The following is a 27,308-nucleotide window of genomic DNA, read 5'->3' as shown; positions in this document are numbered from 1 at the left end:
GGTACAAAACTTCCTCAAGGAACCAGCCAAGAAGCCTCGAAGTGTAGAAAAAGTAGATTGGAAGCAGCACTCCAATGGAAATCAATGAAGAAGTGGACTTTATTCACAGACATAGATGCAACATGTCGGCTGCTTGTTTGAAGCCACTTGAGATAGGCTTACTATAAGGAGCTGAATCCTTGCATGTATCTATGTGAATGTGGAGTGCTGCTTCCAATCTCATTGTTCTATTTATCTTATTCCAAATTTCAGCTTTTACCATAATCATCAACACTCATTGTGGGAGAATTAATCATTTTACTTTTGACATAGAGTAACCATTATCATCATCAGCAACATGGAGGATACAGGAAAGAGACTGGAACAAACAAAACAGACAATTAACTCAGTGCCATCAGCTGTCTGCTAAACAGAGTCCATCCAAAACATAAGCCAGCAGCTGTTGTATACTCCAACACATTTATTATCCTATCATCTGTATATCTTTGTCCTATCATCTATCCGTCTGTCCTCCCATCCATCTACCTATCTGTCCATCTACCCTGCTGACAAATGACGATGAGAGTTGAAATTTCACAATATGATATTATAAAATACAATTAACTGTATTTAGGATGAGGTAAAAGAACATAAAAAACTACCAGTTGCCCACACAACTGCACAGCTGCTTCTACAAAAGAACAGTCCTCTCACCGATCTCTACATTTACCAAGCTCACTTCGCAAGGTCAAACAGCACAGTCCTTTGGACAAAAAGGGGGCAGTAGGCAAGACCCTAATTCATCAGCATAGTCAATTTAAAGGGCCACAAATTGTACAGTCAGCACCTTAGAGGGGCACAAAATTATTGGACTTTCAGCCCATCATCGAGTTGAAGAATACTAAAGTTTGGCTCTCTCCAGCTTCATGTGGCTGATAACAGAGAACAATGGAAGGAAACAATGAGAAATGATGTTAGTATAGACACTGTGCTGCTGTTGTAGTCGATGTGGCAGTCACTGGGCTCAGGATACAATGGCATCTCTAGAGCTGGACTCCCATCCTTGCTCCTTCTGACCTTGTGTAGAACATGCAGTAGAAATCCATCATCCAAAATGGATTCATTTGATCTGACAATATGTGTTACCCCAGCACTAACCTCAGCGAGACGTTCACAGCTTCCTGGGATGACACAAGCTGGATGAGGGCATCCCCAGGGGCATTATCAGGGAACCCCTGTGTCATGCCAATGACAGCTGCCAAGCAGTGGGCTCTGTCACAGGCTTGTGCATCCCTGGGAGGAGGGCGAGAGGGAGGCAGCGTTAGACCCTACAGCAGGCAGCGGCTCTGGGATCTTCAGTCGGTTGCAGCACTTGTCCCATCCTGCAGAATAATTTATTTCATGGGGATTTCAGCTCAGTGCTGCAGAATCCTGTATGGAGAGGACTGCAGCCAAAATAACGCCTCCGGACGCCCAATCCGAGCATGTCTCTCTAGGGATGAATCATCTCCACTTCATGCTTCTCTGGACAGGCTCCTATCCTCCTTCAAATAATTCCTGCAGATTGCAGCCCCTCCGCTCCCCATCCATGGATTCTCATTAGTGCCAGGCTCTGTTCTCGATACCTGTCTCATCTACTAGAAAACCAGGTCACTGGATTATATGGAGTGTACAGTGCACAATATAGGCGTACTCTGCCACTCCTCACTGCAAAATGCCACAACACTGGTTGGTGTCTTCGAAATATGACATGAGAACCTTTGGACGCCTTCTAACGTACTAGGATATGAAAAAGACTGTGATGACTAAATATAAAGATGCTCGTGCCATTAAGATAACTTGGAGATCATGGGCCCCTTTGATGAGGCCACCTTAATTCTGTTTGGAACATCTGTTCAGAGGAGAAAAAGTGAACGCAACCATAAGTCCTGTGCCATGCCAACAGTAAAGCATCCTGAGACCATTCATGTGCGGTGTTGCTTTTCATCCATGGGGGGGGGCTCACTCACAATTTTGCCTAAGAACACAGCCATAAATAAAGAATAGGAACTAAACATCTTCCAAGAATGCAAATTAGGTCCATGCCCAGGAAAATCCCTAGATATCAATCCCATTTCGAAGCTGTGGTCAAGCCTCAAAAATTGGGTTGACAAACAAAAACATAGAAATTGTGATAAATTCCAATCACTGATTAGGAAAGAATGGGTCATTAGTAGTGATGGGCGAACTCACAGATAACCGACGTGGGATTGGTCCCGGATATGTGGCCGGATACAGGTCCCCATATAAGTCTTAAAAATGGTGGTAGAAGGAATAGGGCGATAGATGCAAGCAGGCTATACTTACCGAGGATCCAGCACAGCTGTACACTGCTTCCAGGCTGCTCATTCACTTCCGAGGCCACTCATTTACCCTCAATGCATATGCACTGCTTTCCCCACCCACCTTTGCCTGTGATTAGTTGCAGTCAGACGCACCCCCACGCTGAGGGACAGTGTCTGACTGCAACCAATTACAGGCGCTGTGTGTGAGTCACTATTGTACAGTAAAAATAAACAAATAAAAAAAATGGCGTACGGTCCCCCCCATATTATGATACCTAGTACAGATAAAACATACGACTACAGGCTGCAGTCCCCAGCCATGCGCTTATCTTGGCTGTGTATCAAAATAAGAGGAATTGCATGCTGGGTTTTTTTTCTTTTTTTCTTAACGTTAGGAACTGCAGCCATTTTTCTACAAATCCTGGAGCTCAAAAGTACTTGGACAAATTTACTTTACCATAAATAAAATGTTCATTTTTAATTTTTTGGTAGAGAATCCTTTACAGGCAATGACTGCCTGAAGTCTGGAAGCCATGAATGTCACAAAATGCTGGGTTTCAGTTGTTGCTTGCTTGTGAGTCTTTCTGCCTTAAGTTTTGTCCTAAGTATGTGAAATACGTGCTTGCTGGGTTAAGATCTGTGTTTTGACTCAGCCATTGCAGAATATTCCACTTTTTTGCCTTAAAAAACTCATGGGTTACTTTTGCAGTATGTTTTGGGTAATTGTCCCTTTGTATGGTGATGCACCATCCATCCAACCTTGCTGCATTTGGTTGAATCTGAGCAGAAAGTATAGCCCTGAACACTTCAGAATTCATCCGCCTGCTTCTGTCTTCAGTCACATCATCAATAATAACTACTGAGCCAGTGACACTGGAAGCCATGCATGCCCAGGCACCTATGGATGTGCTGTGCTTTGGATCATGACCTGTTCCAAGCCTTTTCCATACTTTCTGCTTCCAATCATTCTGATACAGGTTGATCTTAGTTTAATTTATCCATACAATGCTTTTCCAGATCTGGGTGGCTTCTTTAGATACTTTTTGACAAAGTCTAACCTGGCCTTTCTATTTTTTTCAGGCTGATTAATGGTTTACACATTGTGGTGAACCCTTTGTATTTTCTCTCAGGAAGTGTTCTCTTTATGGCAGACTTAGATACTGAAACACCTACATTCTTGAGAGTGTTTTTCACTTGGGTGGATGTTGTGAAGGGGTTTTCCTTCACTAAGGAAAGGATTCTGTGATCATTCACCACTATTATCTTCCTTGGACATCCAGGACTCTTTGGGTTACCATGCTCTTCAGTGTGCTCATATTTTTCCCAGAATATACCAAACTCTTGATTTGGCCATCCCTAACATTGCTGTTATCTTTCTGATAGATTTTTTCCTTTTTTTCAGCCCAATGATGGTCTGTATTTCCTTCATTGAGATCTCCTTTGTCCACATGTTGTGGGTTCATAACAACAGCTTCAAAATGCAAATGCCACACCTGGAATCAGCTCCACACCTTTTAGATGCTTTATTGATGATAGATTAATGAGGGAATCGCCCATGCAGCCCATTAAAGAGCTTTTGAAATAATGGTCCAATTACTTTTGGTCCCTTGAAAAATAGGCAGTTACATATACAGGAGCTGTAATTCCTAAACCCTTACTCCAATTAGGATGAGAATACCCTCAAGTTAAAGGTGAGAATATGCACTTAAAAATGGATATCGATTACACAACTCTGTATTGAATGTTTGGTAAAAAGGTAAAATGCCAAAATTTGTGTCACTGGCCAAATATTTCTGGACCTAACTGTATACGAATATAAGTAAGAGTTGTGCATGAGAACTGTAAGGTGGGCAATGGTAAAATCCTGGAGGGGAGATATTTTTCACTGAGGTTAATAGTTTTAGTGACGTGAAATTCGGCCATGACAAGGGCTGGATTTTTTGTGAACAGTCAAAGATATGGGTTGGATGGCTGTTCTCATATCTCCACCCTAGGGTGTGTTGGGGTGGCAAACGGGGTCCATTGTAGTCGTGGTAGAGGCTTCTGGGCCGCAGCGCAGCCTTGGTACTTGAGTCTCATTGAAGATCTCTAAGGCTACATGCGCACGCTGCGTTTTTTGCTGTGTTTTTGCTGGGGGTTTTTTTGGTGCAGTTTTGTTGTCAGAACTTTCTGACATTTTGACTTCCCAGCAAAGTCTATGAGAATTCACATTTGCTATGCGCACGTTACAGTTTATTTGTCAGCGTTTTATTTGTCAAAAGTTTGTCACAAAAAAAATGCAGCATGTTTATTCTTCCTGTGTTTTTGTCAACATTTGTCACAAAAACGCAGCAAAAACGCATGTTGTGAAAAACGCACCAAAAACGCTTTGAAAACGCAGCATAAACGCACCTACAATTACAAGCATTTTTTGTGACATTTCCAGGCTTTCTCTGACAAGGTGCAGTTTTGGCTGCATTTTGGCTGCGTTTTGGCTGCAGTTTGCAGTTCACAAAAAGATGCAGCGTGCGCATGTAGCCTAAGCCCCTCATCCGCTCTAAGGACATCTTTGTACGTTAGCAGATTCAAAAAGTCCTTTAGCACACTTCGTCCCACCCACAGGGATTTAGCTTTCGCCAGTGAAGGGGCCTATTATAACAACACTCCTCTGCTCTCATGTTTGTTTCCACCCTTTTTTAGGGTCACACTAACCTTTTGAGGCAGTTCTTTGGGTATCTTTCCAGGGAAACGGATGCCACACAGACCGCACGGACTAAACCCACTCCTGGGGACGCAGTTACATTGAGTCCATTCTATGGCTGGGACCCTGCATGTCCGGGATCCAAGTTTGACCCGAAGGTCTGGCCAAATTGTTTTCAATGGGCTTCTTGCCTACTGGGCCTACTACAGCCGCAGCTACTTATCTCATTGTCCTCACTGGGGGACTCTCCAAGCCACTTCCTACTTACTAGCCTTTTTATTAACTACACTCCTCCATGCCATTAACCCTTTTCTACCCAGCAGGTACCAGGAAAGTGATCACTACAGCATGCCCATCTAGAGGCCATAACAAACATAACACAGTTCATTGTCAATCATAACACCATACATTTTCTTATTGGGGTGGCAGACCCCTAGACCCCCCTTAGAGGTGTGGTCCAGGTGGTAAAAGTGAGGCTTCTGGATCCATTCAGCGTTCTGTGCTTTTGTTGCAAATAGTGAACCCTAATTCTGAGCAGTCGAACCCCACAGATATACGCACTGAGTACTGTTTTTTTGCTTCATGCCGGAAAGGCTGCTCATATTTACTTTATCTGGTGACGGTTTATGAAGCTTTTAATAAATCTTCTGAAAATTTAAATGATAAGCATTTGTGAAGCCCCACCGGTGTAGTGTCGGTGCATTACCTTCAGGGACTCCACTCGGCTGGATCTTGTCACAGGTAGGAGATCTTCTTCTTGTCGTGACGCCACTCTCAGTATTGCGGCCAGTAGGGACCGCCACTGCAGGTTGAGGGTCGCCTGGGGCTGATGGTATGTGCAGTTAGTTGGAATAGCCTCCTGAGAGTGAGGCAAGCCCCAGGGCCCGGTGTAGGTGCGTAGTACCACAAGGCGCAGAATAACTCCACACAGGCAGAATGTCTTTCAGGGTTTTTACTCACTTCAGGTGGCAGGGTGAGTAACCCGGGCGTAGCTGGGATGAACCAGGCGGGAACCAGGTGTCCTTCAGGCTGACTTGTGAGGGTGACTACTAACTCGCCTTCCTTAGCCCTTTTTGGTTTGGGGTGACCCCGACTTTTAGTCCCTATGGGGGTCACCCAGGGAAGTTGCTGAAGCCTCACTCCCCTTCGTTTGCCGTGTGCTTGTTGCCTGGACCAGATCACTCCAGCTTCTTGTCTCCTGTGAGCTATGGGCCCTAACTGTGGCTACGTGGCTGCGGCTTTTTGTGGTGTTGTGGCGTGGGCTTTAAGAGCCCCACACCGGCAGGTTTAGCAAAAGAAAGCTGGATCTATCTCCGCTTCGGGATCTGCCGCCCGTTTGGGCCTGGTACTCTCTAGCAGTCTCCTTACTTCCCACTCCGTGCTCTCTCTTTAGCTGAAGATGGATTTCGGGTAGAACTCCTAGTTGACCGTTCTCCCCCGTCAGTAGCCACTGCGCGGGCGCTGTTAGACAGCAACAGCCCCACAGGTCTGCTCCTCACTGAGCCCTATGGAGTTCTGCTCTAACTGACTCACTGCCCCTCCTCTCCTGTTCTTGCCTACGCCACCTAGCAACCAGACTCTCTTACCACACCCCTTGAGAGGAGATGGAGGCTTTTGGCCCCCTCCACTATTCCAGTGAAGGTCAAGGCTTTTCCCCCTCCTGGGATCCCCAGGGGTCCTCTCATGGGTACATGTGTGAGACCTGATCACTATGCGCCTGTGTTCCACACCCCGGTCAGCCTTCTGGATTACCTGTATTGTACTGTCCCCAGCATGGGTGCAGTACTCAGTGGTGCCTGACCAGGTCAGGGGCGCCACATTCCCCCTTAGTTATCACCAGCACGTCCTCGGGCTGCAAGACAACATTTTAAAATGCATAAAACATTAAAACATGTAAAACATTTTTAAAAGCACCAGGTACCATACATCACCACCCTCCACCCACAAGTCCGTTAACCCACCCAAAACCCTCTCACGTTGGCCGCGGCTTCAGCCACTTCTGGCAGGATGTAGAGGCGGCTTACATGGGCTGGTGGTTTCAGGGTATACCTGGCCTGGTGGATCCGCGCCTTCAGCCTCTTCTGGCAGGATGCAGAGGCGGCCTCCACAGTTGGTGCTGACCAGGTACCCTCTTTGTGGTGGAGAGCCAGGCCCCATAAACAGGCATGCTCTCTGGTCGCAGGTGAGCCAAGGCCCTATATACGGACGGGCTCCTCCTGGTTGCAGACGAGCCAAGCCCCTAAACAGGCTGACTCTGGTGGTGGTGGTGCCCTCTGGTGTAACTATTTACACTGCGAGAGTTTGTGGCTATAGCCAGTTCATAGCCTTAAGGTTTATGGTTTTCTCACAATAGTTTTTTTTGTGGGCACATGCTTAAACGTAAACGTTGCAAAACAAAACTTTTCAAAACTTCAACTGGTAACTTCTTTCTTTACTTTACTCCTCCATTTCACCAGGGCTTGGGCCTGTAGGGCTGCGGCACCTGTTGCTTTCTTGGCCTCTTTCTTCATCTGTTGTTGTCTCATCTGCAGGTTCCTTGTCTCTGCTTTCTCTATCTTCATCTGTTTCCTTTCCTGTATCTGTTTCTCTTTCCTGTAGCATGGGGTGGCTGTAAGGTTTGCTGGTACATTGTGCTACGTCAAGCGCGTACAGTCCTCTTTCGCCTTGATGCATGGTAAACTGTACTGAATCCCCCATCTTTAGGTTTCTGCCAGGGTGTCCTCTAGGCAGATGAGCGCTCACATCTCTTCGGTTGACAAATATCCCTTCCTTCACACCAGGTGCTACAATGAATCCATATCCACTTCTCAAATTGAAATCCTCCACTACTCCTCTGCAAAGGGGTCCTCTGACCTGGGCTTTGGCTCTTCTCAGGGACCGTTTTTCTTGTAGGTCTCTGGCTGTGACTTCTCTCTGCTCTGGAGACTGTGGTGCAGGGGACAGCGTTGTTCTGTTGCGACGCCTGGTCTTGCGGGCTGGGTTCTGCTGGGCTGTTACCTCAATGCCTGCAGGGCCCCAGGTGAGGTTTCTGGGCTGGTCTTCGTCAGCAGACGGTGTCAAGTCCTCCTCATCCCAACGGGAATAGGGTAACATCTCCGGCTCTGAGTATTGCTCCACTGCCGGTGGCTCCGGAGTCAGCTCCTCAGCTTCCTGGCCTCCTCTCCCCCTTAGTTCTTCTTGGCACTCCTTTGGTGGCAGTGCTGGGGATGGGCTTTCTTCAGCAGGCCCAGGCGGGGGACTCTTTGGCGTGGTTGCTGCAGGGGTTGCTGGAATCCTCTTGGGGGTATGCGGAGGGAGCATGTACCGGTCCACCAACCATTGTGGAAACTTGGCCTCCATGTCAGCCTTCAGCCGCCAGTATTCGGGGTCCTCCCCCAGCGTGGGCTTTCCAGCAGGGACCTCTTTGGACTGGGGAGCGGTGTCTGCTCTGGCCTTGCAGGCCGGGGTAAATGGTGATGCAATCTCTTGGCGGGCCGCGCCCTGTTTGGCGGCGGCCTGGTCTTGGCGGGCCGCGCCCGGCATGGCGGCGGCCTGGTCTTGGCGGGCCGCGCCCTGTTTGGCGGCGGCCTGGATCGGCGTCGCTGTCGCGATGGAATCGGTGCAGGCTGGGCTGGGCGTCGCTGCAGGGACCGGGTCTTGGTGGGCCGAGCAGGGCATCGCTGCGGCGGCCGGGGCTTGGCGGGCCGCGCCTGGCGTGGCTGCGGCCTGGTTCAGCACCTCACTTGCGGCGCGGACGAGCGTTGCTGCGGCGGTGGGGTCTTGGCGGGCCGGGCCTAGCAGGGCGGCGGCCTGGGTCAGCGTTACGCCTGCGGCGCGGATGAGGGTCGCGGTGGCAGCCGGTTCTTTGCGGGCCGGGCAGGGCATCGCTGCGGCGGCCTGGCTCAGCGTCGCCACGCCGGGCGCCTCTTCAGGGACCGCGGGCGTGGCAGCAGGGGTCGGGGCACTCGCGCTGGCAGGGGCAACACTGGACTCACCCATCGGTGGCACCATCGGGGTCTGAGTCGTCGCCGTCCGGTCTGGCACTCGTCGTGCGGTTCCCCTCTCATAGGCCTGAACCGCGGCAGCCATCTCCAGAAGTTCCATGCGTTCTTCTCGGATCTGCTCCACGACCCGGGTCTCCAGTCGGTCGCAGAACTGGGCCAGCTCCCGATACCACCAGGCAGCGGAGCCCGGTTCTGGGTTTCTGCGGTCAGACGCCATTTCTTCTGCGCCCTCTTCTGCACGACTCTCCAGCTGTGGACTCGCCGTTGCCTCTAGTAGCAAGCTGTTCAGTTTCCGCTCTGCCTCTTTCAGCAGCTCCTCTCCCAGCAGCAGGCTTCTGGCTCCCTTCCTGTCCCGACGTCTCTGGACGCTTCCGCTCTCTTCACAAGCGAGGTCAGAACTCTGCAGGGGATCTCTGGGTAGCCACACCTCTTCGTGGGCGGTAACTTCTCCCAGCGCGGGCTGCTGTTGTTTTTCAGCGCGCTTTTCATGGTGGCAATATGGCGGCGCTTCCAATTTTTCAAGCGGACCGCCCAGGCACATGGTCACCTGTCTGAACAGGTCTAGTCCTTATCCTGTTCGTGACGCCAGATGTGAAGCCCCACCGGTGTAGTGTCGGTGCATTACCTTCAGGGACTCCACTCGGCTGGATCTTGTCACAGGTAGGAGATCTTCTTCTTGTCGTGACGCCACTCTCAGTATTGCGGCCAGTAGGGACCGCCACTGCAGGTTGAGGGTCGCCTGGGGCTGATGGTATGTGCAGTTAGTTGGAATAGCCTCCTGAGAGTGAGGCAAGCCCCAGGGCCCGGTGTAGGTGCGTAGTACCACAAGGCGCAGAATAACTCCACACAGGCAGAATGTCTTTCAGGGTTTTTACTCACTTCAGGTGGCAGGGTGAGTAACCCGGGCGTAGCTGGGATGAACCAGGCGGGAACCAGGTGTCCTTCAGGCTGACTTGTGAGGGTGACTACTAACTCGCCTTCCTTAGCCCTTTTTGGTTTGGGGTGACCCCGACTTTTAGTCCCTATGGGGGTCACCCAGGGAAGTTGCTGAAGCCTCACTCCCCTTCGTTTGCCGTGTGCTTGTTGCCTGGACCAGATCACTCCAGCTTCTTGTCTCCTGTGAGCTATGGGCCCTAACTGTGGCTACGTGGCTGCGGCTTTTTGTGGTGTTGTGGCGTGGGCTTTAAGAGCCCCACACCGGCAGGTTTAGCAAAAGAAAGCTGGATCTATCTCCGCTTCGGGATCTGCCGCCCGTTTGGGCCTGGTACTCTCTAGCAGTCTCCTTACTTCCCACTCCGTGCTCTCTCTTTAGCTGAAGATGGATTTCGGGTAGAACTCCTAGTTGACCGTTCTCCCCCGTCAGTAGCCACTGCGCGGGCGCTGTTAGACAGCAACAGCCCCACAGGTCTGCTCCTCACTGAGCCCTATGGAGTTCTGCTCTAACTGACTCACTGCCCCTCCTCTCCTGTTCTTGCCTACGCCACCTAGCAACCAGACTCTCTTACCACACCCCTTGAGAGGAGATGGAGGCTTTTGGCCCCCTCCACTATTCCAGTGAAGGTCAAGGCTTTTCCCCCTCCTGGGATCCCCAGGGGTCCTCTCATGGGTACATGTGTGAGACCTGATCACTATGCGCCTGTGTTCCACACCCCGGTCAGCCTTCTGGATTACCTGTATTGTACTGTCCCCAGCATGGGTGCAGTACTCAGTGGTGCCTGACCAGGTCAGGGGCGCCACATTCCCCCTTAGTTATCACCAGCACGTCCTCGGGCTGCAAGACAACATTTTAAAATGCATAAAACATTAAAACATGTAAAACATTTTTAAAAGCACCAGGTACCATACATCACCACCCTCCACCCACAAGTCCGTTAACCCACCCAAAACCCTCTCACGTTGGCCGCGGCTTCAGCCACTTCTGGCAGGATGTAGAGGCGGCTTACATGGGCTGGTGGTTTCAGGGTATACCTGGCCTGGTGGATCCGCGCCTTCAGCCTCTTCTGGCAGGATGCAGAGGCGGCCTCCACAGTTGGTGCTGACCAGGTACCCTCTTTGTGGTGGAGAGCCAGGCCCCATAAACAGGCATGCTCTCTGGTCGCAGGTGAGCCAAGGCCCTATATACGGACGGGCTCCTCCTGGTTGCAGACGAGCCAAGCCCCTAAACAGGCTGACTCTGGTGGTGGTGGTGCCCTCTGGTGTAACTATTTACACTGCGAGAGTTTGTGGCTATAGCCAGTTCATAGCCTTAAGGTTTATGGTTTTCTCACAATAGTTTTTTTTGTGGGCACATGCTTAAACGTAAACGTTGCAAAACAAAACTTTTCAAAACTTCAACTGGTAACTTCTTTCTTTACTTTACTCCTCCATTTCACCAGGGCTTGGGCCTGTAGGGCTGCGGCACCTGTTGCTTTCTTGGCCTCTTTCTTCATCTGTTGTTGTCTCATCTGCAGGTTCCTTGTCTCTGCTTTCTCTATCTTCATCTGTTTCCTTTCCTGTATCTGTTTCTCTTTCCTGTAGCATGGGGTGGCTGTAAGGTTTGCTGGTACATTGTGCTACGTCAAGCGCGTACAGTCCTCTTTCGCCTTGATGCATGGTAAACTGTACTGAATCCCCCATCTTTAGGTTTCTGCCAGGGTGTCCTCTAGGCAGATGAGCGCTCACATCTCTTCGGTTGACAAATATCCCTTCCTTCACACCAGGTGCTACAATGAATCCATATCCACTTCTCAAATTGAAATCCTCCACTACTCCTCTGCAAAGGGGTCCTCTGACCTGGGCTTTGGCTCTTCTCAGGGACCGTTTTTCTTGTAGGTCTCTGGCTGTGACTTCTCTCTGCTCTGGAGACTGTGGTGCAGGGGACAGCGTTGTTCTGTTGCGACGCCTGGTCTTGCGGGCTGGGTTCTGCTGGGCTGTTACCTCAATGCCTGCAGGGCCCCAGGTGAGGTTTCTGGGCTGGTCTTCGTCAGCAGACGGTGTCAAGTCCTCCTCATCCCAACGGGAATAGGGTAACATCTCCGGCTCTGAGTATTGCTCCACTGCCGGTGGCTCCGGAGTCAGCTCCTCAGCTTCCTGGCCTCCTCTCCCCCTTAGTTCTTCTTGGCACTCCTTTGGTGGCAGTGCTGGGGATGGGCTTTCTTCAGCAGGCCCAGGCGGGGGACTCTTTGGCGTGGTTGCTGCAGGGGTTGCTGGAATCCTCTTGGGGGTATGCGGAGGGAGCATGTACCGGTCCACCAACCATTGTGGAAACTTGGCCTCCATGTCAGCCTTCAGCCGCCAGTATTCGGGGTCCTCCCCCAGCGTGGGCTTTCCAGCAGGGACCTCTTTGGACTGGGGAGCGGTGTCTGCTCTGGCCTTGCAGGCCGGGGTAAATGGTGATGCAATCTCTTGGCGGGCCGCGCCCTGTTTGGCGGCGGCCTGGTCTTGGCGGGCCGCGCCCGGCATGGCGGCGGCCTGGTCTTGGCGGGCCGCGCCCTGTTTGGCGGCGGCCTGGATCGGCGTCGCTGTCGCGATGGAATCGGTGCAGGCTGGGCTGGGCGTCGCTGCAGGGACCGGGTCTTGGTGGGCCGAGCAGGGCATCGCTGCGGCGGCCGGGGCTTGGCGGGCCGCGCCTGGCGTGGCTGCGGCCTGGTTCAGCACCTCACTTGCGGCGCGGACGAGCGTTGCTGCGGCGGTGGGGTCTTGGCGGGCCGGGCCTAGCAGGGCGGCGGCCTGGGTCAGCGTTACGCCTGCGGCGCGGATGAGGGTCGCGGTGGCAGCCGGTTCTTTGCGGGCCGGGCAGGGCATCGCTGCGGCGGCCTGGCTCAGCGTCGCCACGCCGGGCGCCTCTTCAGGGACCGCGGGCGTGGCAGCAGGGGTCGGGGCACTCGCGCTGGCAGGGGCAACACTGGACTCACCCATCGGTGGCACCATCGGGGTCTGAGTCGTCGCCGTCCGGTCTGGCACTCGTCGTGCGGTTCCCCTCTCATAGGCCTGAACCGCGGCAGCCATCTCCAGAAGTTCCATGCGTTCTTCTCGGATCTGCTCCACGACCCGGGTCTCCAGTCGGTCGCAGAACTGGGCCAGCTCCCGATACCACCAGGCAGCGGAGCCCGGTTCTGGGTTTCTGCGGTCAGACGCCATTTCTTCTGCGCCCTCTTCTGCACGACTCTCCAGCTGTGGACTCGCCGTTGCCTCTAGTAGCAAGCTGTTCAGTTTCCGCTCTGCCTCTTTCAGCAGCTCCTCTCCCAGCAGCAGGCTTCTGGCTCCCTTCCTGTCCCGACGTCTCTGGACGCTTCCGCTCTCTTCACAAGCGAGGTCAGAACTCTGCAGGGGATCTCTGGGTAGCCACACCTCTTCGTGGGCGGTAACTTCTCCCAGCGCGGGCTGCTGTTGTTTTTCAGCGCGCTTTTCATGGTGGCAATATGGCGGCGCTTCCAATTTTTCAAGCGGACCGCCCAGGCACATGGTCACCTGTCTGAACAGGTCTAGTCCTTATCCTGTTCGTGACGCCAGATGTGAAGCCCCACCGGTGTAGTGTCGGTGCATTACCTTCAGGGACTCCACTCGGCTGGATCTTGTCACAGGTAGGAGATCTTCTTCTTGTCGTGACGCCACTCTCAGTATTGCGGCCAGTAGGGACCGCCACTGCAGGTTGAGGGTCGCCTGGGGCTGATGGTATGTGCAGTTAGTTGGAATAGCCTCCTGAGAGTGAGGCAAGCCCCAGGGCCCGGTGTAGGTGCGTAGTACCACAAGGCGCAGAATAACTCCACACAGGCAGAATGTCTTTCAGGGTTTTTACTCACTTCAGGTGGCAGGGTGAGTAACCCGGGCGTAGCTGGGATGAACCAGGCGGGAACCAGGTGTCCTTCAGGCTGACTTGTGAGGGTGACTACTAACTCGCCTTCCTTAGCCCTTTTTGGTTTGGGGTGACCCCGACTTTTAGTCCCTATGGGGGTCACCCAGGGAAGTTGCTGAAGCCTCACTCCCCTTCGTTTGCCGTGTGCTTGTTGCCTGGACCAGATCACTCCAGCTTCTTGTCTCCTGTGAGCTATGGGCCCTAACTGTGGCTACGTGGCTGCGGCTTTTTGTGGTGTTGTGGCGTGGGCTTTAAGAGCCCCACACCGGCAGGTTTAGCAAAAGAAAGCTGGATCTATCTCCGCTTCGGGATCTGCCGCCCGTTTGGGCCTGGTACTCTCTAGCAGTCTCCTTACTTCCCACTCCGTGCTCTCTCTTTAGCTGAAGATGGATTTCGGGTAGCACTCCTAGTTGACCGTTCTCCCCCGTCAGTAGCCACTGCGCGGGCGCTGTTAGACAGCAACAGCCCCACAGGTCTGCTCCTCACTGAGCCCTATGGAGTTCTGCTCTAACTGACTCACTGCCCCTCCTCTCCTGTTCTTGCCTACGCCACCTAGCAACCAGACTCTCTTACCACACCCCTTGAGAGGAGATGGAGGCTTTTGGCCCCCTCCACTATTCCAGTGAAGGTCAAGGCTTTTCCCCCTCCTGGGATCCCCAGGGGTCCTCTCATGGGTACATGTGTGAGACCTGATCACTATGCGCCTGTGTTCCACACCCCGGTCAGCCTTCTGGATTACCTGTATTGTACTGTCCCCAGCATGGGTGCAGTACTCAGTGGTGCCTGACCAGGTCAGGGGCGCCACACATTCTTCTGTCTACCTTGTGAAGCAGCTAAGTGAGCCGATCTACCACAATTAGTGCTAGAAGTGCAGACGAGACTCCCAGGGAATACGTGTGACTTCTGCGTGCAAACTGCATGTCTTGGGTGAAGGTGGCCATAACCGCAGTAGGACAAAATGGAAGTGCTGATAACACCGCTGCTGCAGGCCAATCTCCTACAACAGCAGCAGCAACAGTGGCAACAGCAGGTGCAGCAGCAGCGTAGGCAGCAGACAGAGCTCCTAGCAAAGGCAATCTGTGGCAGGGTGACTATCCCACCCCCTAGTCAAAGTGATGACTCACACGGAAGGTGGTAAGATGAGCCATACAAAAGATGATCCTGGGTGATAATATTAAGGCATTTTTGCCTGTGTTGGAAAGGGTCGCGGAGCGGGAGAAGCAGAGAGCCACAAAAGGTATAATACGACCAGGCCTTACAGGATGTAAAAAAGCATGCCAAATTGAAAACTGAAATATTGACGAGTTTAGGAGTGACTATAACTGTCCGGGCACAACGGGTCCACTTCTGGACATATAAGGCTGCTTTCACATTTGCGTTGTGCGGCATCCGTCACAATGCGTTGTGTGACGCATGTGATGGATGCGTTGCAAATAGTGTGCTAATAAAGGTAACGGATTCCTGTAAAAGAATGTTTTGCGGTTTTTTTTTTTTAATGTTTCGCCGGGAAAGGAGATTTGCGGTCGGGAGGAGAGAGAGGTGACCACAAATCCCCTGAGTGACCGCAGTGAGTCGTGCGACCAGTGGTGGCGTCACTCAGGTGACCCGCGGCCACAGCTGAAGTCCTCCACCTGAGACCGGTGGCCGCGGGTAACCTGAATGAGGGCACAGCTGATCGCGCAGCTCACTTCAGTTGCTGCGTGGAGCTGATAGAGAGCGGTCGTGTTCTACTGCCGCTCCTGTCAGCTTCATGTAGCAGAGCTGGATGCGTCACGGGACCTCGTGTGGATTACGCCGGACCTGGAGGGGCATTTGGGGATTTTAATAAAGTGGTGAAAGAGGGTGTTTTTTTGTCTTTTATTCCAAATAAAGGATTTTTTCGGGTGTTTGTGTTTATTTACTTTCACTTACAGGTTAATCGTGGGGGGTTGTCTCATAGACGCCTGCCATGATCAACCTAGGACTTAGTGGCAGCTATGGCCTGCTGCCATTAACTCCTTATTACCCCGATTGCCACCGCACCAGGTCAATTCGGGATGAGCCGGGTAGAGTCCCGGGACTGTCGCATCTAATGGATGTGGCAATTCCGGGTGGCTACTGGCTGATATTGATAGACTGGGGGGCTCCCTATAACATGGGGCTCCCCATCCTGAGAATACCAGCCTTCAGCCGTGTGGCTTTATCTTGGCTGGTATCAAAATTGGGGGGGACCGCACGTCGTTTTTTTTTTTAGTTATTTATTTATTTTACTGCACGATATAGACCCGCCCACCGGCGACTGTGATTGGTTGAAGTGAGACAGCTGTCACTCAGCATGGGGGCAGGTCTGACTGCAACCAATCATAGGCGCCGGCGGGCGGGGGAAGCAGGGAATACGAGAGAGAATAAGGAGCGGCCGGCATTTTCAAAAGAGGAAAAACTGCCAGAGCAGTGTGACAGCTGTGCAGCGCCGCGCCCGTGATCGGTGAGTATGAGAGAGGGGGGGAGAGGGAGAGACCGACTGACAGTGAGAGATAGAGAGACCAGGAGTGATTTTAAACGATTTAGATCGTTCTGCTGGACATGCTGAGCATGCTCAGTAGAACGTGACGGAATCCATCAGCGGAATCCGCCGCCATAGACAATCATTAGACACCTTGGCGGATTCTAACAGATCGGCCACTGTATCCATGGGGACACCAAGTACTACCCTGTTGCCAGAGTAACCATAGAAATGAACTGTGGCACTGAATCCCATGAGGTTGAGGTGGTCAAGGACCTGCTACACCCGGTGATTATAGGGCGGGACTTTTCCTTATTCAGGGACTTGTGGCTAAAGGTGGTGTTGCCCAGCTTTGCACATAAGAGCTGGTTTGCCCTTAAAGAAACCCCATTGTAGTTGGAGGGGATTGAGTTCCCTTGTGTGTGCTCATTGCCGATGAAGATGAGGCGGTGACCCATGAGGCCGACATCCCTGAGTTAGGGGGTTTCTGGGGTAAACTTTGGGACTGCTCAAGGATCTTTACATTAAAAGGGGGATTTGATAATTCTATCGATCTAATTGGGGTGGCTCAGGAGTTGGCATCAGGTTCCCATACTTTGCGGTAAATGGGGAGTTGCTTTATCCGATTACCAAACTGAGGATTGAGGAAATAGAGCAACTGTTAGTACTGGGAACCTAAGGGCATAGGGTATTAGACATGGCCTACACTTATGTCTTGGGAGGATATCTAGGGGATGACAAGACTCAAGAACAAATTCTCCCAAGGTTCTACTGGCCTGGCTCTCACCGGGAGATTGTAAATTACTGTAGATCCTGTCACACTTGCCAGTTAACTTCCCCGATCGCATATTTCCATAGTCTGTTGGTGCAGCTATAGACGTTCCATGTGACCATATTGCTATGGATCTAGTGAGACCCCTGGTCCTGTCTGCTAGAGGGCATCAGTATACCTTAATGGTTCTCTATGTGACATGATAGTTAGAGGCGGTAACTTTGAAAAACTCTTCTGCTAAGAGTATAGCTCAGGAGTTGGTCCACATCTTGTCTCGAACTGGACTGAAAAGGAGAGTTTGACAGACCAAGAGACTCCGTTCCTGTCAAAAGTCATGAGGGAACTGTGTTAAGCTCTGTAGATCACCCAACTGAAGACTTCAGTGTGCCACCTGCAAACAGATAGTCTTGTAGAGAGATTTAACAAGATCTTGAAGTCCATGCTGAAGAAGGTCGTGTAGAAGGATGACCAAGACTGGGACTGCCTACTGCCATATCTTCTATTTTCCATCTTAGAAGTTCCCCAGACCTTTACCAGGATGGTGACATTATTATATGAAGGGCCCAGAATGGGGACATTATAACATAACGGGCGACATTATTACATACAGGGCCCAGGATGGAGACATTATTACCGTATATAGAAGTCTAGGACAGACAACATTATAACATAACGAGGGACATTATTACATATACGGCCCAGGACAGGGAACATTATTATGTACAGGACCATGACGGTGACATTATTACATACAGGGCCCAGGACTAAGACATTATTACATACAGGGCTAGTACAGCTAGGACGGGGACATTATTACATTGAGAGACCATGACAGGGACATTATTACATACAAGGTCAGGATGGGGGCATCTTTACATAATGGGTACATTATTACATATAGGCCCAGGACAGGGAACATTATTATGTACACGGCCATGACAGTGACATTATTCCAGACAGGGACATTATTACATACAGGGCCCAGAACTAAGACATTATTGCATTTAGGGCTAGGACGAGGACATTATTATATTCAGAGACCAGGATAGGGACATTATTACATACAGGGCCAAGATGGGAGCATCATTATAGGATAGGGGCATTATTACTAGACGGGGAACATTATTACAGATGGGGGACCTTATATTACAGGATAGGGCCTATAGATTTGACCAACATGCTGGTGGGAGCACTGGGTGAGGGCACGCAGTACAGCACAGCCAGTATTCACATTAATATATACAATACTATACTGTAGCTACAGACATCAAATGGTACATAATGTGTACACTGGATGTGTGGCGCCCCTGAGGCTTGAGTCGCCACAGGGTATTGTATCTGACTTAAGGTGCAGTACTCATCCCGGGTAAGGAAGAGGCTAACCACTGGTGTTCATCAGTTACACAACACACAACTTAGGTGCTTTCCCACTGGAACTTGGCTAGAGGTGGTCACCATAGCAACGGGACTTCCCCAGCACTAGTGAGTCATCAGGAAGGTGGGGAAAGCATGAGGCATGTGAGAGAACACACAGACTTTTACATCACTATAGTCTGGAACACAGAACAACATGGCCACTGAGGAGAGTGCTTTGAAGCTTCCTCAGTTAGAGCCGGCCCTACTGGAAGGAGCAGGAGACGACCGGTGGAGCTGGTGAGACTAAGGAGCAACATGGTAGCTGAGGGGTGAGCCTAACAGCCCCTTCGGGACCTGCGCAGTTAGGGTGCAGAGCCCTAAGGCGGCGTACACTCCACGTTGCACCATCAGAATCTGCAGGGAAAGGGAATTTCATGTCCCATTGCCCACCACAGAGGTCCCGGGGCACAGCAGCATATAGAGTAAGGTGGTAAGACTACGGTCGGGCCCACATTTGATTCGCGCTGCCTGCGGATGAGTTGGGAACTAAACCCAAGGACACTGGGGTCCCCAAGTAGCTTCGCGCCACCGAGAACCATACTACAGAGCACAAGGAAGGAAGGTCTCACACCTTCACAACACCGGTGGTGGCCTCTGAATCATCCGGGATCAGCTGGGGCCCATCACGGTGGAAACTGGCACTCCAAGGGTGATGACTTAACAGTGAGTAAAAGACCTTGTACCGCAACCACTGTGTCAGCCCATCATTGCCGGCACCGTGTTCCCGCGCTTCAATGCCAATGGCCACTATCATCCCCCCATCATCCTCCCTGGGGCCTAGCTTTACCTGTGGGGAGCTGAACCATCCCAGCTGTGACACCATCCACCCTAGAGGACAACACCCACAGCGGCGGCTAATCCCTGGCCGCACAGCACATGTGGCGTCACAAGATAACTACTACTCCCAATATCCTCAACCTCCTTCATCCTTCTACACTTTACCTTTTGTGGACACCTCAGGGTCATGAAACTGGGCAGAGCCACCCGTGACACCCCCTGACCCTCACCGGCCCGGTGACAAGTATTCCCGAGATCCCGTGGGGTGCTCCAGATGCATTATACAGTGCACAGATATACAGTGATATGTGCACTGACTGATCCTGCACCAGGACATCACATGCTATAATATATGCTTATATACTATGCCTATATACTGTATAATATCTTATGCCCTGTAGGCTGAGGATCAGTCAGTGCAGTGTACACTCCTGCCTGCAGTCTCTATCTGACCCTCACTGAGAGTTAAGGCCCCGTCACACGCAGCGACGTATCTAACGATATATCGCCGGGGTCACGGATTCTGTGACGCACATCCGGCATTGTTAGCGACATCGTTGCGTGTGACATGCACGAACGACCGTTAACGATGGAAAATACTCACCAAATCGACCATCATTGATACGTCGTTCCGTTTTAAAAAATCGTTGATTGTTGAGCACGCAGGTTGTTCGTCGTTGCCGAGGTAGCACACATTGCTATGTGTGACACCTCAGGAATGACGAACTACAGCTTACCTGCGGCTGCCGGCAATGCGGAAGGAAAGAGGTGGGCGGGATGTTACGTCCCGCTCATCTCCGCCCCTCCGCTTCTATTGGGTGGCCGCTTAGTGACGCCGCTGTGACGCCGCACGAACCACCCACTTAGAACGGAGGCGGTTCGCCGGCAACAGTGACGTTGCTAGGCAGGTAAGTCACGTGTGATGGCTCCGAACGATATTGTGCGCCACAGGCAGCGATTTGCCCGTGACACACAAACGATGGGGGCGGGTGCTTTCACCAGCGATATCGCTGCGTGTAACAGCCCCTTTATTGTTGCAGACATCTTAAACAGACCTAGTAATGCTGGAGCCGATGACTCCCACTGACATGCTGTCAACATACCAGGAGGTGAGCCGGGTCCTGTCGACTCCTCAACCTCCTGTCTGCCTTGGACCTGTGCTGATCTCCTGCCTGCACACAGACTCCTCTCATACCGCAGGAAGAAGCAGCCAGGTGTGCTGGTGAGGTGAAATCAGCAGATGCTGCCCGCACAGTGTGCAGTGTGCTATCTGCTGTACTGACATGCGGCCTTGCACAGTGCAGGCATGTAATGCAACAGACAGCGGGCAGCCCAACACACAGCTACTGAGGCACTGGCCCGGGGGGGGCAGCCCCTGGGCCGGCCCGCCAGCTCTGGACTGAGAGGTGAAGTTAAATTTGGTAATCTTGACCTGTATTGCAGGCAGGGAACTCAGAAGCAGATTATTCAGCTACACAGAGATACACTGTAAATATATCTCTATGTCCCTGGAGGTAAAGAAAAAGTGAGACTTTTTGTTCCTATAAAACTGCCATAAAATAATGAGAAATAAATACAAAATGTCTTCCTTCTATGAGACTCAAACCAACAACTTCCAAACATCTCAGCAAGAGACCTAGCCTTGAAGCCACAGATCCAGGGATGTCACAGGGAGAATTTTCTATACTTGAAGCTGCATTTCAGCCCCTAACTCCACAAACAGATTATACTGAACATAGAGAGCCATTGTACAGAGCAGCATCTCTACGTCCTGTATTCTAGAGGGAAAATAAAAGATTTTTTTCTTCTAAAAAAAAATACTAGAAGTAATGAAAAAATTAGAGTAATGTCATTTTTAATGTTATTTTTTAAAGAATAATAAATATCACAAATCAGCAAATAAAATGGACATATTTGGTGTCCCTGTAATCGTAACGACCCGAACAACACAGCGATCAGATTATTTATGGGGATCAGAAAGTGGCATAAAAACGTGATTGATTCTTTTTCTCTATTAAACCCATAAACAAAATGTAATAAGAATGTAACGCTGAGACCGTGACCACACATAGCGTAAATGCTGCGTTTTTTACCCAGATGTCTGCACCACACAACACAATAACAATCTTCTCTGATTATTGCGTGTTTTCTGCGTATTCCCAGATATCTGATACGTTTGCTGCAGATGTGAAGCTTTGAGTCTGTGTTTAAAGATGCAACAGAATTTTGTGCTTGCTTTTTTTTCAAACTCTACAAAGATGCCTATGGAGAAAAAAAGTACCAAAAGCGCACAGTACTTTAGACGTACAGTGGGTGGAGATTTCATGACGTCACATCCACTCTGCTTGGACATTAAGTGCTCATGTTGCGTAATTGCATGCATTTACGCTGCGTATTGCACTGCAGTGTAAATGCATGCGTCCTGTGTCCCCTATACAATCTATGTAGATTGTGCATGAGTCGTGCGCACGTTGCTTTTATGAACGCAGCGATTTGGGTGCTAAAATTTTGACACAAATCCGTGCGTTCATAAAAGCAGCATGTCAATTAATTTGTGTGCTTTGGATGCAGCTCCCGCTCTGTCTATGGTGGGGGCAGCAGCCATAGGGCATAAAATCAGCTTTTTTTCTACAAAAAAACTGCATCCATTATGTAGTGTTTCTGCAGCGACTTGAAGCGCACATGTGCTGTCAAATCGCTGCAAAATATTCAGCAGTTACGTGCGCATGAGCCCTTAGTCAGTGTTCACATGTAGCGTAAATTCTGACCAGGAAATTTTGCTGTTTAACTGTCCATGCAAAGTGGATGTGATTTCATGAAATGATGCTGCTGAACTTTGTGGTTTTCATGCTTTTTTTTCTAGAGGCTTTTTAAAAAAAAAAGGCATGTAAAAAGCTACTGTTACTTTTTTAAGTACAGAATCAAAGTTTTTCTGTATTATGAAAACACTTAAAAACGTGGCTTCACATCTGCACCAATAACACATGAAATAATAAGGAAAAGGCATAAAAGATGCAGCATTTATGCAACATGTGAACACGGCCTTATAGACACGAAAAAGCAACATATCATATAGTGAAGCTACATAAAGATGAGAAAGTTATGACTGCTACGACTAGAAATGATGAATAGTCCGAAGCATCTGCTGAATGTCCCTCACTGCCAAATGGGTGTGGCTAGGGTCGTGATCAAAATCTGCAGCAACGCTTTTTATCTCTCTTTTTGTTCTTCAAAAGATGGGAGGTATATACTATATTACCTATCTTTATACTTATCCTGAATTATATCCTGTTATATACTTCAGGGCTGCATTAACAAATGTGCTGGCTTCACTATTCTGCTGGTGGAGTCACTGTGTACATGTATTACATTACTTATCCTGCATTGATCCTGAGTTACATCCTGTATTATACTTATCCCCACAACCCTAACCCACTCCCCTGTCACACTTCTTTTTTTGCTTTGGCAATGCTAATTGTTTTTTGGTCCTGCCAATAAAGCTTATTTGATTTGATTTGATTTACTCCAGAGCTGCACTCACTATTCTGCTGGTGGAGTCCCTGTGTACATACTTTACATTACTTTCTTTACTGATCCTGAGTTATATTCTGTATTATTGTCCAGAGCTTCACTCACTATTCTGCTGGTGAAGTCACTGTGCACATACATATCCTGTAGTGATCTTTAGTTACATGCTGTATGAGTCACCAGAGCTGCACTTACTATTCTGCTGGTGTTGTCACTATGCACATACATTACATTTCGTATCCTGTACTGATCCTGAGTTACATGCTATATTATTCTCCAGAGCTGCACTCACTATTCTGCTGGTGGAGTCACTGTGTTCATACATTACATTACTTATCCTGTACTGATCCTGAGTAATATCCTGCATCATACTCCAGAGCTGCACTCACTATTCTGCTGGTGGAGTCACTGTGCACATACATTACTTATCCTGTACTGATCCTGAGTAATATCCTGTATTATACTCCAGAGCTGCACTCACTATTCTGCTGGTGGAGTCACTGTGCACATACATTACATTTCTTATCCTGTACTGATCCTGAGTTATATCCTGTATTATTCTCCAGAGCTGCACTCACTATTCTGCTGGTGGAATCACTGTGCACATACATATCCTGTAGTGATCTTTAGTTACATGCTGTATGAGTCACCAGAGCTGCACTTACTATTCTGCTGGTGTTGTCACTATGCACATACATTACATTTCGTATCCTGTACTGATCCTGAGTTACATGCTATATTATTCTCCAGAGCTGCACTCACTATTCTGCTGGTGGAGTCACTGTGTTCATACATTACATTACTTATCCTGTACTGATCCTGAGTAATATCCTGCATCATACTCCAGAGCTGCACTCACTATTCTGCTGGTGGAGTCACTGTGCACATACATTACTTATCCTGTACTGATCCTGAGTAATATCCTGTATTATACTCCAGAGCTGCACTCACTATTCTGCTGGTGGAGTCACTGTGCACATACATTACATTTCTTATCCTGTACTGATCCTGAGTTATATCCTGTATTATTCTCCAGAGCTGCACTCACTATTCTGCTGGTGGAATCACTGTGCACATACATATCCTGTAGTGATCTTTAGTTACATGCTGTATGAGTCACCAGAGCTGCACTTACTATTCTGCTGGTGTTGTCACTATGCACATACATTACATTTCGTATCCTGTACTGATCCTGAGTTACATGCTATATTATTCTCCAGAGCTGCACTCACTATTCTGCTGGTGGAGTCACTGTGTTCATACATTACATTACTTATCCTGTACTGATCCTGAGTAATATCCTGCATCATACTCCAGAGCTGCACTCACTATTCTGCTGGTGGAGTCACTGTGCACATACATTACTTATCCTGTACTGATCCTGAGTAATATCCTGTATTATACTCCAGAGCTGCACTCACTATTCTGCTGGTGGAGTCACTGTGCACATACATTACATTTCTTATCCTGTACTGATCCTGAGTTATATCCTGTATTATTCTCCAGAGCTGCACTCACTATTCTGCTGGTGGAATCACTGTGCACATACATTACATTTCGTATCCTGTACTGATCCTGAGTTACATGCTATATTATTCTCCAGAGCTGCACTCACTATTCTGCTGGTGGAGTCACTGTGCACATACATTACATTACTTATCCTGTACTGATCCTGAGTAATATCCTGCATCATACTCCAGAGCTGCACTCACTATTCTGCTGGTGGAGTCACTGTGCACATACATTACATTTCTTATCCTGTACTGATCCTGAGTTATATCCTGTATTATTCTCCAGAGCTGCACTCACTATTCTGCTGGTGGAATCACTCTGCACATACATTACATTTCTTATCCTGTACTGATCCTCCTGAGTCATATCCTGCATTTTACTTCAGCCATGCATCCACAAATGAGCTGACTTGTAATCTCCCATCATTCTGTTAAGTGTAGTGCAAACAAGCATCAGAGGTATAATATCAGTGCCCGTCCATCACATCTACTGTATATTGTATGATAGGAGAGCAACATGTGGCACTTTCACGCTGCTGGTGGAGCACTACTGATCTCTGCATGCTCCACCACTCCTCTGGATGACATCCTGGCTCCAGATCATGTTGCATTAGTTACAGTGCTCCTTGTGCTGTTTGTGTCTCCGTCGCTCAGTATGAGATTCAGCTGTAACTCGCTCCAATCATATGGAGAAAATTAATAATACAAGATTCCCATTGTGACCTGAGCGAGTGATTATAGATCAAGCCAAAATATCATTGTGTCATCTCCAAGTGCTTCCTCTCATCTTCCAAGTCTTAATTAATTTTCATGTAAATTTGCTGTAATGCAGCTCGTGCTCCAGAAGATGTATGAGGCCGGGGCTAAGGAACGGAACTACAAAGCAGGAATAATGGGGCCGAGCTCCAAGGAGATTCATATCTCGATCCTGTCTACTATTCACAGTGCATACACTTTATTCACATACACTGTGTGCAGAATTATTAGGCAAGTTGTATTTTAGAGGATTTTTTTTTCATTATTGATCAACAACTATGTTCTCAATCAACCCGAAAGACTCATAAATATCAAAGCTTAATATTTTTGGAAGCTGGAGTGGGGTTTTTTAGATTTGGCTATCTTAGGAGGATATCTGTTTGTGCAGGTAACTATACTGTGCAGAATTATTAGGCAACTTAATAAAAACCAAATATATTCCCATCTCACTCGTTTATTTTCACCAGGTAAACCAATAAAACTTCACAAAATTTAGAAATAAACATTTCTGACATGCAAAAACAAAACCCAAAAAATTAGTGACCAATATAGGCACCTTTCTTTATGATGACACTCAACAGCCTACCATCCATAGATTCTGTCAGTTGCTTTATCTGTTTACGATCAACATTGCATGCAGCAGCCACCACAGCCTCCCAGACACTGTTCCGAGAGGTGTACTATTTTCCCTCCCTGTAGAACTCACATTTTATGAGGGACTACAGGTTCTCTATGGGGTTCAGATCAGGTGAACAAGGGGGGCCATGTCATTATTTTTTTTATCTTTTTAGACCTTTACTGGCCAGCCAGGCTGTGGAGTAGTTGGATGCATGTGATGGAGCAATGTCCTGCATGAAAATCATGTTTTTCTTGAACTATACCGACTTCTTCCTGTACCACTGCTTGAAGAAATTGTCTTCCAGAAACTGGCAGTAGGTCTGGGAGTTGAGCTTCACTCCATCCTCAACCCGAAAAGGTCCCACAAGTTCATCTTTGATGATATCAGCCCATTCCAGTACCCCACCTCCACCTTGACGGCGTGTGAGTCGGAGTGGAGCTCTCTGCCCTTTACTGATCCATTAAACCCATGTAAGGTCTCATTGTACATGGGGCTGCCGGCCACAATGATTTCAGCACCATGGCCAGCTCTATCTGACATTGGGCGACCATCAGCATATATGAGTCTACCATCTAAAGCACATAAACATGGCATAATCAGTTAATAAGGCTGATATTTTGAGGATGGGAGTGTAAGGTTAATGAGCACAAAGACTGTTTATCATTATACAGATGCAGCAGAGCTGAATTTGTTGTTTTACGCTCTCTTTTAAGCATTGGGATAATGATCGGTCCCATTAGGTCAGGAGCTTTACCTCTAGCTCTTTGTAGCTTATGTGTCTCCGAGGTTACAGACTACAAAACCCTGCGTAGTCTGATCCCCTATGTATCACTTACATCTGTAACTGTATCTTGCAAAGCATTAGGGTTCTGCAAGAAGTGGAGATTATAATGGAATTTGCTTGCCACAGACTATCGCAATCTTAGTAAGGAGGGAGTCTTAAGAGATTTATTTTTAAATATGTTGCTTATGCTTTTAAGAGGAATGTATCAGCAGGTTTTTCCTATGTAATCTGAGGACAGTATGATTTAGGGGCTGAGACAATGATTTCAGTGAAGTGTCACTTATTAATGTCATTTACCAGCAGGAGATTATCACTGCCTTGACTAGCTGAGACCTGGTCCAACCATGACTGTAAAAGTCCAGATCCGCTCGGTTTCAATGACATCTAGGTGTCGGACCCGGGCGCGGGATTCCGGATGCACGATACGGATTCGGCAAATTAAGTAAAAATAAACAAAACCACAAGTAAGCGTCAGTTTCATACTTATCGAGACTCGGTGTCATGGCGGCACACTGCCTCCGGGTCGCGCTTTCACTTCCTGTATTGTGCATGCAATCACACAGCTTTCCGTGTTTTCCCCACCCACCAGCAGTCTTCTCATCTGTGATTGGCTACTGGCTGACACGCCCCCCAGCCTGTGACAGTCTCTGCTGCAGTCGCTTATCGCGGCTCAGTAATAGGATACACTCAGAGCTGGCAGTCTTCTCTGTGTCGTCGTGGGATGTCGTGTGGATTACGCCAGACCTGGAGGGGTGTGTTGGAGGTTAATAAAGTGGTGAAGGAGGGCATCTTGTACTTTATTTCAAATAAAGGATTTTTCTCTGTGTCTTGTTTATATACTGTTATTTACAGGTGTGTGTGAT

At 49.1% G+C, this 27,308-nt stretch overlaps 1 protein-coding gene across 2 annotated transcripts in view; it reads right to left on the bottom strand.

Annotated features, from left to right (window-relative positions):
* PHACTR3 (phosphatase and actin regulator 3) overlaps positions 1-27,308 on the bottom strand; it is a 275,574-nt gene that overhangs the window by 229,302 nt on the left and 18,964 nt on the right. The window contains exon 1 of one of the 2 annotated variants that reach the window (XM_075350375.1): positions 1,138-1,592. The exons of the other annotated variant lie outside the window; for it this stretch is intronic. The gene's annotated coding sequence lies outside the window, so the exon portion shown is untranslated. Of the gene's footprint in view, positions 1-1,137; positions 1,593-27,308 lie in introns of those variants that run through there. 2 annotated transcript variants of the gene reach the window in all.

Source organism: Anomaloglossus baeobatrachus, chromosome 5 (assembly GCF_048569485.1).
Source record: "Anomaloglossus baeobatrachus isolate aAnoBae1 chromosome 5, aAnoBae1.hap1, whole genome shotgun sequence".
Taxonomy (NCBI): Eukaryota; Metazoa; Chordata; class Amphibia; order Anura; family Aromobatidae; genus Anomaloglossus; species Anomaloglossus baeobatrachus.
The sequence above is the reverse complement of the archived record's forward strand: the minus strand, read 5'-3'. Positions and strand labels throughout refer to the sequence as shown.